The sequence below is a fragment of the Poecilia latipinna genome, unplaced genomic scaffold (genome assembly GCF_001443285.1).
Source record: "Poecilia latipinna isolate Pla-1442-1.1 unplaced genomic scaffold, P_latipinna-1.0 Scaffold1860, whole genome shotgun sequence".
Classification (NCBI taxonomy): domain Eukaryota; kingdom Metazoa; phylum Chordata; class Actinopteri; order Cyprinodontiformes; family Poeciliidae; genus Poecilia; species Poecilia latipinna.
In genome coordinates this window covers 78,780-91,776 of record NW_015114476.1, presented here as the reverse complement: position 1 = coordinate 91,776, position 12,997 = coordinate 78,780, and the positions used below count along the sequence as shown (strand labels likewise).

At 37.2% G+C, this 12,997-nt stretch overlaps 1 long non-coding RNA gene across 1 annotated transcript in view; it reads right to left on the bottom strand.

The window, feature by feature from the left end:
- The window catches only part of LOC106934790 (uncharacterized), a 90,215-nt gene that overhangs the window by 25,995 nt on the left and 51,223 nt on the right, over positions 1–12,997 (bottom strand). Inside the window, exon 2 of the long non-coding RNA XR_001421767.1 lies at positions 3,737–3,861. This is a non-coding gene — a long non-coding RNA (uncharacterized LOC106934790). The remainder of the gene's footprint in view (positions 1–3,736; positions 3,862–12,997) is intronic.

Genomic DNA, 12,997 nt, shown 5'->3' with positions numbered 1-12,997 from the left:
ATTGGACTGATATTGATATCTGATAGTAACACCGGTATTATGCCAGATTTACCAATATTTCATTTTATTTATTTTTTTTTTTATCTGATTACTCGATTAATCGTAAGAATAATCGATAGATTACTCGATTACTAAAATATTCATTTACAACAGCCCTAGTCTCATCAGACCAAAGAACTTTCTTCCACTTGGCCATGGAGTCTCCGTGAGACTTGACATGGGTTTTCTTCAGCAGTGTCTTTCTCATTGACTCTCACCCATCATGCCGTGACTGGTGAAAAACCTGGGCAATACTTGTTCTTGCATCCATAGTTTCTTCCATCTCAGCTGCTGAACTTGTAACTTCTTCAGTGCAGCCATAGGTGGCCTCTCTCACTGCTCTCCTTGCATGGCAGCAACTAGTCTGCAGCTCTTTCTCAGTGAGCAGCAACAACCTCACTCACTGAAGAAACCACTCCAATGTGTAAGTCATGCTCAACATGTACAAGCTTGTAACATGAAAATGACTTTCCTCCTGTTTTGTCCAAAATCAACCTCTTTTCTTTTTTTTTTAAATCAACTTTCTGCTTGAGCTAATAGCCTAGCTTGTGATGCTTAGCAAGCTCAAATGTGTGATATAGCAGTAGAGAAAGAGGACAGGGGAGGACACAAAAAGACAGGGGGAGGAACACGAGAAAGAGAGAAGTGGAAAGAGGAGGATGAGTAGGGAAATGAGAGAAAGACGGAGCAGAAAAAGAGAGTTCACCTGCGGACTGAGGAAAAAGAGATGACAGAAAAGAGGGGTGGAAAATAAAGAGGACAGATTTTTCAAAAACATCTGTCAGATAAAAGCCTAATTCGTATTTTAGTGACATTTCGAGATTTGTTTCTAGAAATGCATATAAATATTTAAAATTTGAGTTTGAGGTTAGAGTTTTGATTATTTTCTTTTAGGGTGACATCACATGACTTAGATATTAAATTTGACAGATATCTGATTTTGATGTCAAAAATTGTTCAGTTTTGATTGTTTAAGAAGGTGAACATTGCTCTGCTTCTTTGGGCAAGACCACAGTTTTATGAAGGCATTTTGATAATGTCAACGAAAAAGGAATGAAATGCTTAGAAAAATGCTCTATATCACTCTTTTGGCAAAGTCAGGTCAACTGTGCACATAGAGAATCAGACACAGGCATTGAGTGTTATAAAAAAGTGTTGTTTTTTTATAACGTCAGTGTTATAAAAAATAATTATATTATTTTGGAGTGTATTATAAAGACACTATGAGGTGGAAATGTTTCAGTTTGGTTGACAGATACTGTACTTTATTTTTTCAGTGACAAACATAACACAGATGGGAGGGAGACATGTTATATTGTCTAGAGTAGTTTGATATTGGATTGCTCTTGAACGTATTTCCTTTACAATTTTGGAACTTACTTTCATCTTCAATTTATTGTGAAGCTATACTTTGATGGACTATAGTGGAAATTAGAGCAGGTGAAAAATAAATTCTGAGATGTGACCATAAAGGTGTATAATACCATTGCTGACATTGCTGATTGAACAGGAAAAAAAAAACTGTTTTCAGGAAGAGCATAGACTAATAAATAGAGAACATTGCTATAACTACTATTATTACTTTTTAAAAACATTATTTAACAAGCCGAGGGTTCAATCCTCACCAGAGAGCATGAAAGAAAGGGGATTTTTTTTTTTTAAATAGGAAAATCTGAAATGTTCCTATTTATTGCCTCCCCCCCAAAAAAAATAAATAAAAATGAAATGGATTTTTGCCCCTGGTAGGAAGTGTTTTCATTAACCACGTCAAAGCGACTTTGTCCAATGTGATGCACATGCAGCGTTGACGTGTGAAAGAAGACAACCTGTCATGAATGACACGTTAAAAGCTTTTTGAAAAGCATGTCACACAAACCAGACAGACATCCTGGCTATCACCTTTATTATTTTTCCATTCACTAAAACACATGCAGCACTCCAGCATGCTCGCTGCAGTAACACAAGCTGGCAGCATTTAATCTACTAATGCAATTAGCCCAGTTTTTCAACGAGACACAGATCTATAGGGAAGCAATTAAAATCCAAATTCTTCTCAGAGTGTGGACTTCACAGGGAAACGAGTCCTTTGACAATAAAGTGTTTGTTTTGGAGAGTTGATAAGTGAGTTTCTATTTTTTTGGACAAAGACAATGCTAAGGAGGGAAATGGAGAACAGTAGGAAGGACAGGGGAAGAAAGTGAGAATGGAGAAGAGAAGTGGAGGAAGGAGAAAATGCCGGGAGGTTGAAAAAGAAAGGAAAACAAACTCAAACAAAGGAGGAGGACAAAGGGGGCACATAGGACTGGGAAAAATAAAAAAAAAAGTGAAAAACAGAAGCAGAAGGCTTCAATAAGAAAAGTAAGAAGAAAGCTTTCCAAGCTTGCTGCTGGCTATTTTCAACTCCGACAGCAGCTGAAATTGACATCACAGCACTTGTCTTGTGCTGCATAACTTACACACAAGTTAGCTTTTACAGACATCTGTACGACCAAACTGTACGACTAGTAAACCCTAGTTTACTAGTAGCGATGCATTTAGATCACCAGAGGAATGCAACATGATATGGAGTTTAGCACAATAATGTAAGATTTGAACAATATTTCTATCAAACAAGAACAAATCTCACCACTGTTGTATAATCTAGTCTAGATTTGTCTAGTCTATAATTTTTTTTTTTTATAAAGAGAAAAAAATTCAACCTTAAAGTTAAAGACTTTAATCAGTAAACTAGAAGTAGAAAAGGATAAAATGATGATGAAACTCAAATTAGTCATATTTACTAAGTAAAAACACTAAGAATATGAAAAAGTAGATATGAATGGAACAATAAAATTATGTACTAATATCACAGTCTAAGATGTACATGCTGAAAAACCAAGGATTGAATTGAAGAGTTTAATTTGGGGGGACATGAATTATGTCAGAATTAATTTAGAGAAATTGATAGACCTGATACTATTTTCAAAAGACATATTTCATTTAAAATTTTCAAGGTTCTGCATGTTGAATCTATTACCTAAAATGTGCATAATATCTGAATTCATCAACTGAAAAACAGTAATTAATTTGGTTTTATGATGCTAAAACTGCAAATCTGAGTCATTAAAATGTTTGCTTTTATGGTCATAAGCCTTTTTAATGAGCCAGCCCTTAACTGGACTTCCTTGGCATATTGGCACGAATTTTAATTTTGCATATTTTTAATAGGGAAAATGTTTTCATATGCAGATTTTCAAGATACAAATTGCCTTTTTGAACAAATTAAATCTGCATTCAGAGTTTCCAAAATAGCCTTAGGTAACACTTTAACTTTACCCAAGTTCTTCTGATCTGGTCTTATTTGTATATCTCATGTTCACAAAGTTTCACATGATGCACAGTTTAGGCTTTATTCTTGTCTTTACTTGAGCTAAGTTTAGAAAAAAAAAAGAGTGGTAGCAAGACGGACAAAATGGAATAAAACAGATCAGAAAATATTAAGAAAATAAGGAAGAAATGAACAAAGGATAAATAGAGAAAAAGAGCAGAGATAAAAGTTGAGAGGTAAATGCAAGCAACGTATTCGCCTGTATTTGTTCTTGTACGTGATGGGGGCTGCCACTGAGATATTATCATCCCAATTCTTTACACAAACAACCAGCGGAAAGAGGGAAGCCTTCTCGGTCTGTTTAAACAAAGACAAACTTTGTTCACTGACCTTGAATTTCTCCTTTGGGCAACAGTGAGTCGCAGGTCCTCCTCCCCCCGCGGATGAATGCTACAATATTTGTGTGCGTTTGTGCCGGGGAAGACGTCCTCCGCCTCATCCGTTCAATCTTTTACCTGCAGGAAGACAACGGAGGACACAGGGGATGAGAAACGGCACTGCACTGACATTTTTGTGACGCCTTATCTTTTTATTTAGAAAGAAAGAATGGGAAGGCTTCTTTTAGCCTTGCAAATCTCTGCAGTTCAAATAGTGATTATATGTTTACCTCAGGCAGTATTTGCAGGTTTGTATTTATTTATTTATTTATTTTTTAGCTATAAATGCTTCATGTTTTGAACGTGTTTCTGCAAGCTGTCTCAAATCGCAAAGGCCTGAACTTGCAGGAAATGTAAATCATAAACCATTGATACCGGGTGTCTATCCAAGTCGAAAACACATCAATCTTTGTTTTGCATCTGATAAAAAAAAATAATAATAAAAAAAAAAAGATTTGGGCTCAAATGACCTTCACATAATCCAAATTCATATTTCACCATCAAGAAATAAATAAATAAAAAGTTATTTCTTGCGACATGATAGACCAACAAAATTTTGATAGAGTTTAATTAAAGGGGCAGTTTCATGTAATTTCCAGGCACATCGAGTCATTTTACAGCACAGGCAAGTAACTGTGTCACCTTCGGTTATAAGAATGCTGTATCAAACATAATTTAAAATAAATTTGACTTCATAATTGAATGCCTTGAAAGTGGGCCTTTATAGCAGCTCATGTGCTTTTACTGTTTTGTTCTTGTACCACCAGTTAAAGGTTAACTGGGTTTATGTGCATTAAAACCTCTTCCACCAGTGAACCGATCGTTTCCCTCAGCGGTGCCCCATCATCCAGACTTGGGTCAACTTAAACCGAAGTCACACATTTATCACTCTGCCCTTGTAAATAGCTTTAGCATTTTTCTAGGCAGGTGCCGACAGCTTACATCACTCAACACGAAGTCGGACTCAGTTTGAACTAAGTGCCGTGCCAATTACAGCATGACACCGCCATCCATACGTGTTCTCAAGGATATTAATAATTTATGACACATGCCTTTATTGATTTCTACCCATCTCCTTGGCTTCACTTTGCTAAAGTTAGGCCTTACGGGTGATTTTGTTTTGATCGCCTCTTCATTGAAATCTCATTTCTTCCAATTGAGTAAAAAAAAAAAAAAAAATTAACCACTGAAAGCTGGTATGGAAAATAAGCAGATATGTAAAGCTTTTTCTAAAAGTATCAGGTTTAATAGACACTGATCAGGTGTAACATTATGCCTACTATGCCTAATATGCCTTGAGACAAGGAATCCATGACACTGATGAAGATGTTAGTGGCAGATCCTTAAAGTCCAACTGGTTCCAAGGTGGGAGCTCTATGGATTGGACTTGTTTGTTCGGTACAACCCAACGTTTATTTGGATGTTGACTTGTCAAGTCAACATCACTAAACCAATAAAATGTAGATTTGCTGCCTAAAATATCCCACCTAACAATTTGCAAAGTGTTTTTCACTTAACGTGTTCAGTGGTCATAATATTATGCCAGATGAGCATATCCATCATTCCCCCCCCCCCACAGAGCACATCCACAAATTATATAGATTCCAAGGGTGTGGCTTTTTTGTTTTCCATTTAAAGCTGAGTTTTGTGACTCTTGTTTTGGAGTCATAAGCTTTGCTGATAAGAAATCCTTAATTTGCTTTACGCCATTTGTAAATACATGCAAGTCATCCGTCTCAAATCTTGTTCTTCTTTTATTCTCATTTAGTTTTTAACACAATCATCCACAAAACCTCACCGATTCGGTTAAATATTACAGATAAAATAAGAGTTATATTTCATTTTTAAGATTCCCTTGAGTCTAATTTTTCAAACAGAAACCTAATTACTTAACCTGAAAAAGCCTCCTTTGGTTGTAGTTTCAATCCCAAATTTGCTGTCGAATTAAGTCTTTTTTTTTTATATGTAAGTATTAAATTGAGCCTTTCGCCTACTCTTGACCCATAAATTTACACTTAACATGATACCCTCCAAATGATTTTAATCCAGCACTATCAAATAGTTGCTAATTAAAATGGAAAGCCCTTGACGCACTTTGCTTTGAGCTTTCACTGCACAAACACACATGATGAAAGGTTAACGAGGGGTGGTATATGTTCCAATGCATCACCAATTAACACAAGTCAGCTTTTATTTGTCCTGTAATGAATCATGCCAAAAAGCTCCGCAAGCTGGATCATTTTAAGCTGTCCACTTTGTGGTGGATAATTTTAAATAAAACAGCCTTACTTCTGTCTTTGACAGCTGCCTCAGTCTTCCACCTACAAAAACGACTTGATGTCATCCCTGAATGTTTACAGGAATAATTTCAAAAGAGGGATAGAGACCATGATATTGTTTGTCAAACGGGTAAAGACGTCGTTATTCCGCATGATTCACCAGTTTCCGTACCTGCCCTGAGTTATTACTTCAGATACCGACCTGCGGCCTTTTCAGATCTAATAAAAAAATAAAAATAAAAAATGCAGCAAAAATAAAGAGACAACATGTGACAGGGTGCCTTTTCTGCTCAGAATTATATGCAAGGTGACAGCATGTATGTTCTTTTGCATTGGAGACTTAAAATGTGTTTGCCTACATTTCTACTGGAAACCTGCAATGGAAAACAAACACATCAGCTTGAGTCCACCCCCTGCTCTGTCTTATATTTTCTACTCAAGTGCCTGTCTCGCTGTTGCCTTATTTGAGTCACCTTTCCGTGTTTGCTTCAGTAGATTGTTCTTCAGCTCCATTAGCAAAAGAAAGTTGTGCTCAGACTCTGGCAAGTTGACACCACAACTCTCAGTGAAATACTACCAAGAGCCTGGTCCAAAAGATTATTAGTTATATTATTATAGAGAAAAACAAACTCTTTAAAGTTAGATTAACTGTACAAAAATTAAATGTATAAAAATGTGCACAAAAGACCAGATTTGACCAGATTCACACAGATGGAGAACCATAACAGGACTACCTATGTCATTAACAGCTGCCATATTTAAATTTTAGTGCAGCATCATGCAAAAACTCCATTAGTCTGCTGAGCTACAAAATGTATTTGCCCCCATGCAGGTTTGTTCTGTTTTCTGTTTTTGTGTAATACATAAACATTTCAGCTTTTCAAACCATTTTGAAGATCAGCTACCTTGAATAAAATGCAACCCCAGAGCCTAATGATATAAATATTGGGGTAGCTCTGGTTCAGCAGTGGTTTCAGCTTTGAGCCTCTTTGACGGATGCCTTTTTGCCTTCCTGCTGATTTGGGGACTCTGACCTTGACTGTGAAAGGTGAGGCCTGCAGAGCTTAAGATGCTGTGCTAGATGAGTTGTCGATGCACTCTTGGAATAATGTTTGTACGTGGGTCACACTTAAAAAATTCTGAGCTGCTTTTTCTTTAGTCTATTTGTGAATTATTGTTCGCACGGTGACTTGGAGGAGTCCCAGAGCTTTTGCAAGGCCTGTGTAACCACTTAACAGACTGACGCTGCAGATTTAGAGCATAATGTGTTTCCCTTTGAGGTCTTTTAGCCCCCAGTTCAGGTTATTTCTTTCTGCAAGTCAGGAAGTAGTGAGACCTGGGTGTGACAAGTGAAAATGAACTCAACTCTCCAAAAAATATATGTTATTGCAGTATTTAACAGGAAGGGTAATTCTTTCTTTATTTATTTATTTATTTATTTATTTATTTATTTATTTTTACATACAGGGCCAGGATTGTTTGACCAGCTTTATGACGGAAACATCATTTGAAAATTGCTTTTTGATTTTACTCAGAGTACTCATTCTGATATTGACATTTGCCGATTTAAAATATTTAAGTGTGACCGAAAAGGAAAAATAAATGTCAGCAGCAACTCGTTTAAAGGGTACTTTGAGTAAACGTTCACAAAACATTCTGAGTAAATATACAATTCTTTGTTTTTAAATGAAATTTCATTTCAAACAGTTTGGGACGACAGCCTCTCCATGACATATTATCACTTTGGCACTCTGTGGTTCGAGCATGTCGAACACTCCCTGTATACAAAATATGTAAGCATGTAGGTGAGTGGATTAAACATTTACAATAGCACCCAGGCTAGCTAAGCTTTGTCACTGAGCAGATTTACCTTGCTGTTAAGCTTCTTATGGCACCTGTCAGCCCCCTTTTCAGCCTGACAAATGTGAGGACATTAAATTAATTTACATTTACAACAATGTAGTTCATTTACAACAGAAGGGACACTCGGGGGAAACATTTCTGCGCCAGATAGGGAGCTGTAGCAGCCGTCTACTTTAGGTGAAGACTATAAAGTCATAAAATATTAAACATGAAGCAATGAAGATTTCATATTAGAGTCTCAAAAGACATTGTGTTCATTCACTCTCATGAAAATAAAAATCCAAGCCAGTCAAATGAGCCACACTGTGACTGTGATAGCCCTCAGGTGTAAAAAAAAAAAAAAAAAAAAAAAAAAAAAAAAAAAAGCTTATCTCAGCCTCACTTCTCACAATCTACTGACGTCAAAATGCTCCTCTGAGCAGATTGTAAACACTGACTTAACACAGGATGAAACATTTATGAATAGCTGGAGCTTTTGAAGTGCTTGGTAAAACTCAAGACAACTTGTCCCTGACCCATCTGAGCATGGCAGATACAGCAGCTTATGGCTTTACTGCGTTGCCGGACGCTCTTGATCAAAGTTACGCTTCCATGAGGAGGTTTTAATGCTCCCCTACCGAGCCTCCCATGCACACGGATGATGATTCATGCAGGGTTTAATGTGATTTCCATGTTCTGCTCATCAGCATTACCTGACAAAAAAGCCTGTGGACTCATACAGAGACATGGAGTCGGCGAGTACAGAGCATATCTCAGAGCTGCAAGCATTTCCACATATCAGAGCAGAGAACGGCTGCTTCTATAGGGAATTTAGAATAAGAATTTGTTATTTATATGGCAGTAGCAGAGTGTGGGCCAAACCTCTGACACTGCAAAACATTTATCTCCCACTGGTAAGCGTAAGTCTAAAGTATGAGCATTTTGTAGCGGTTAAACGCAACTTGTTTACCGTCTTCTTATCTGATCAACTCCTGCAACAAAGTGACACAAAATAAGCATCCGTAGACAACTCTTAACCTCCCAGTGTCACACCGGAAAAACAGCGAGAGAGTAATGAAGAGAAAACAGCTCCTCTGGTTAAATCAAATGCAGAGGTCGAATAATCGGTTCCCCTGCACAGACGGGCAGACGCACAAACAAAGCCAGAACATGCAGTCTCTGTCATTGGCAGCATTTTGTCTGAGTTGGCTCTATTCTTTTTTTTTTTTTGCTCCTAATTATCAGCTAGAGCAGTGATTAAACGGTACGCAAGACTACTTCCCACAATTAGCATTTTGTATACCACGCAATCAGTAAGTGTAAACAAGACATAAATATACAAGGGTGTGATAATGCAGCTCTATGATTAAATAAGTGCTGTTAAAACAACATGAGCAACAACAATAGAATGACACATAGGCTACAATCAATGCTTTTGTTATCTTCTGGTGACATTATAGAAGAAGCACTTGTTCTTCCTCCAGTTACAGCACACTGGCAGATAAGTGACGCATTTGGAAGATATTTCAGAGTTCAGACATGAAACTACTCAGAATTTTACATTTCAGAGCAAGCTTGGGATGATGCACTCGTCTTGTTATAATAACTGGAGCTGCGTGATTTTTTTTTTAGGAAAACATGTAACGTGATTAACCCACATTTTTCCCACCTTTATTTTTCTGAGATCCCTACAATTCTGTGAGCTTTTGCATGTTGATCACTAGAATCTATGCCAAGAGTGAACCTGGACGCAGTGAAAACCCATCCATATGGTCAAATATTGCTGGTATGCATAATTGAACATGGCTCCTAAAATAAAAGGGCTTACCACTGATCATGTTCAAGAAGAATTACCTTCTTGGCTGAGAGTTATTATGTTACGCAACTTTAGTTATAGCAGAAATCATTTATGTTAGTACTAGTCTTAACATTTTTTAAAGCAATGATCAAACACTGTGGGACATTTTTTAACATTTCATGGTTCAGTATATTGTCAAAAGCCATTTCCATTAAAACAGCAGAGTATCAAACTGATCAAACTTGATGTACACTGTGCAAAATTGTCATAGCAACCAAAATAAAATGCCTAAATCAAGCAGCTGGGTCTAAACGAAAACATGCCCCATGTCGATTAATTTAGCTAACAATCAGTTACACTTAAAAATATATATTCTCTGGCGTGTTTTTATTGCTTACGCCTTGCTACACAGCACTAATTTTATGAGGCATTTTTATACCACAATGTATCAGAAATGCTCCTCAGAGACTTTGATCAATATTGACATGACAATATTGTACAGTTGCAGCAGACTTGTTGGCTCCACATCAATGAAGACTCTCCTGTTCCACCACATCCCAAAGAGGCCCTAATTGATTTAGCTCTGGTGACTCCTTAGGCCATTGGAGAACCTTACCTCATTTTTATGTTCAGGAAACCCATTTGAGATGATTTTCAGCTTTGCAACATGGAGAACTATCCTGCTGGAACAGGCCATGAGAAGATGGGTACACTGGGGTCATAAAGTGATAGAAAAGTAAAGCAGTCGTCAATTGGTACTGGAGTGACCCTGACTAAGCCAAGAAAACATCCCCCACACCGTCACACTGCCAACAGGAACCTGAAATGTTAATAACGCTACATTCTCACCTACTTACTCTTAGCTGACAGGGGTTACACCTGGTATAGGCAAACTTCAAGGTTTCATCAAGTGGTGCATTCGGAGACAATATCTTACGTACTTTGGTTGTAATTAAGATCATAATGGCTTTATTGGCCAACATTGTTTGCACAATTAGTGGAACCATTCTTCCTATTGTACTCCAACTTCACCAAAACATTTCTGTCCACACGTCCATCATCAGTCGGAAATTTCCTTCTTTTCATACCACTTTCTGTCAGCCCAGGAGAGTTGTGAATGAACATGCCAGTAGATCACTGGTTTCTGAAATATTCAGAACAATCTGTCTTGCACCAAGAAGCAAAGTCACTGAAAAGCCTTTCCTCACCCATTTTGACATCTCGAGTGAACAAAAACACAGATTCCAGAATGCATTAGGTTGTTACCATTGGTCAGATTGCATGATTTGCTGTTTCTGTTGTGGAAAGACTGCACCTAATAAAGTGACCCGGTAGGTGTACTTGTATAAATAAGCACCTTATAATTCACTGTATGTAGGTTGAATTATGCGATTCCCATCCTGTATAATTGATGGTGATAATCGATACACTAATGCACACATCACTTTAATGCTGCTTTTTATTACTTTAACTCGCAGTTGGATTATTTAATACATTTAAACTGCAGTAAGTCCTTAAGAGCTAGAGTCTCGCATCTTCCTCGGTCACAACTGATTTTAATTGAGTGTGTGATCAGCAGGTTTCTGTAGAACTTCACTGAAAGCTGAGTCGATAATTCAACTATCTGAATTAGGGGTTATGGGGCAGGAGCACGTCATAAGTCTGCAGGACATCAACATTCGTTAGAGTTGCCCGTCCTAGCTGTCCACGAAATTAATGTCTAAATTTGGAAATAGAGTCTGTTCAAACCTGAACCATGCTGTAGCTGTTAAAGAAATATTAAAAAATATTTTCTTATATTAACTCATATTATCTTCCTTCTTAAATCATGCCCTTAACAGCATGACTGTTGTGTTAAGTACCAACTTAACATAGCGGATGCTCAATGGATCTGTATTAAAACTGCTTTGGTTACACAGTCTTTAAACCAAGTCCACACAAAGCTGAATTTAGTCCTTTAACCCCATACTTTGCTGCAGTTCACCGGCTTCTTAACTTTGTTTCTCGCTGAGTCTTGAAAATAGTTAGCAGACTAACTGCAGAAATTGTTTTAATTTGTCTCCCTGACTGCTGGCTGTGTATTTGGCAGGACAGGTGCAGCTACACTTTACCCTAAAAAAAGCACACAACCATGACAAAAAAAAAAAGTTGCTTCCAAAAAAAGCAAGCGTTGCAAACCTGGTAAATCCCCTCGCGCAGCATCCCCAGTAAGTTTAGCAAATACACCAAACAAATGTAGGAATAAAAATAATCCCCTGCTCACTGCCAGGATCTCACCAACACATTACTGACGCATCACATGAAACAGATCAGTAGGATCCAGAAACATGAGGTCAACCCATGGTTTACATTGTGAATGATCCAAGTTTAGCTGGATTAGCTGTGACTTTATTCGGATGAAAAAGTGTTGCAACCCTAAAATCCTTTAATCCACAGGGAGGAAAAACCTTAACTCACCCAACAGCAGGAAATGTTGGATTAAAGTTTTGACTGAAAAGTTTAGGAAAAATTGTGTCAAAAGTTTCTTTTTCAGTTTTAGTCATTATTTACATTCTTCTTGGGATTATAAAACATTAAGGGATCCAAATTCAGGCATACTGACAGCACCAGGAGAAACAATGGTGTTGCTATGGAAGGCCATCTTAGAACTAAAAAACAAAGCATGGTTAGATCGAAAGTGAATATATTTGTGAAACTATCGACTGAAAAGGGGAAATATGTTGGTTCCTTACACATGAAGTGTATTTCAGTTAGTTTTGATGATGTTGTGTTACATCCAGTGATGGAGAAAGTACTCAAAGAATGTACTTAAGTAAAAGTAAAACTACCACATTAACATTTGTACTTAAGTAAAAAAGTACTGTCTTTTAACAATACTTAAGTATTAAAAGTAAAAGTACTTGCTGAATATATTACCTAATCGCTAATATCATTAAGTGAACTGATCATATTTAATTTTAATACATCAGTAATGTGCCATTTTATTGAACAATGCCACAGATAAAGCATGTTTTTATTATGTTTACTCTGTAACATGTGATTCTATGCATCATAATTTCAGGGATGGAAACATCTTGACTCTTGTCCTAACATAACATGAACTTCACTTGTTTTGTCATTGGTGGCTTTTATTTTTAAAGAAATCCAACAGAAAGGGGATGGAAAGAAGGTGGGTGAGGGAGGACATGCAACCAAGGAGCCACGGAGCAGAGTTGTAAAGACAACAGGTCTACCCGAGACCAAGTCAAGACCACCACCCTGCGCTATGTGACACAAAAAATTAAGTTTTACCAAT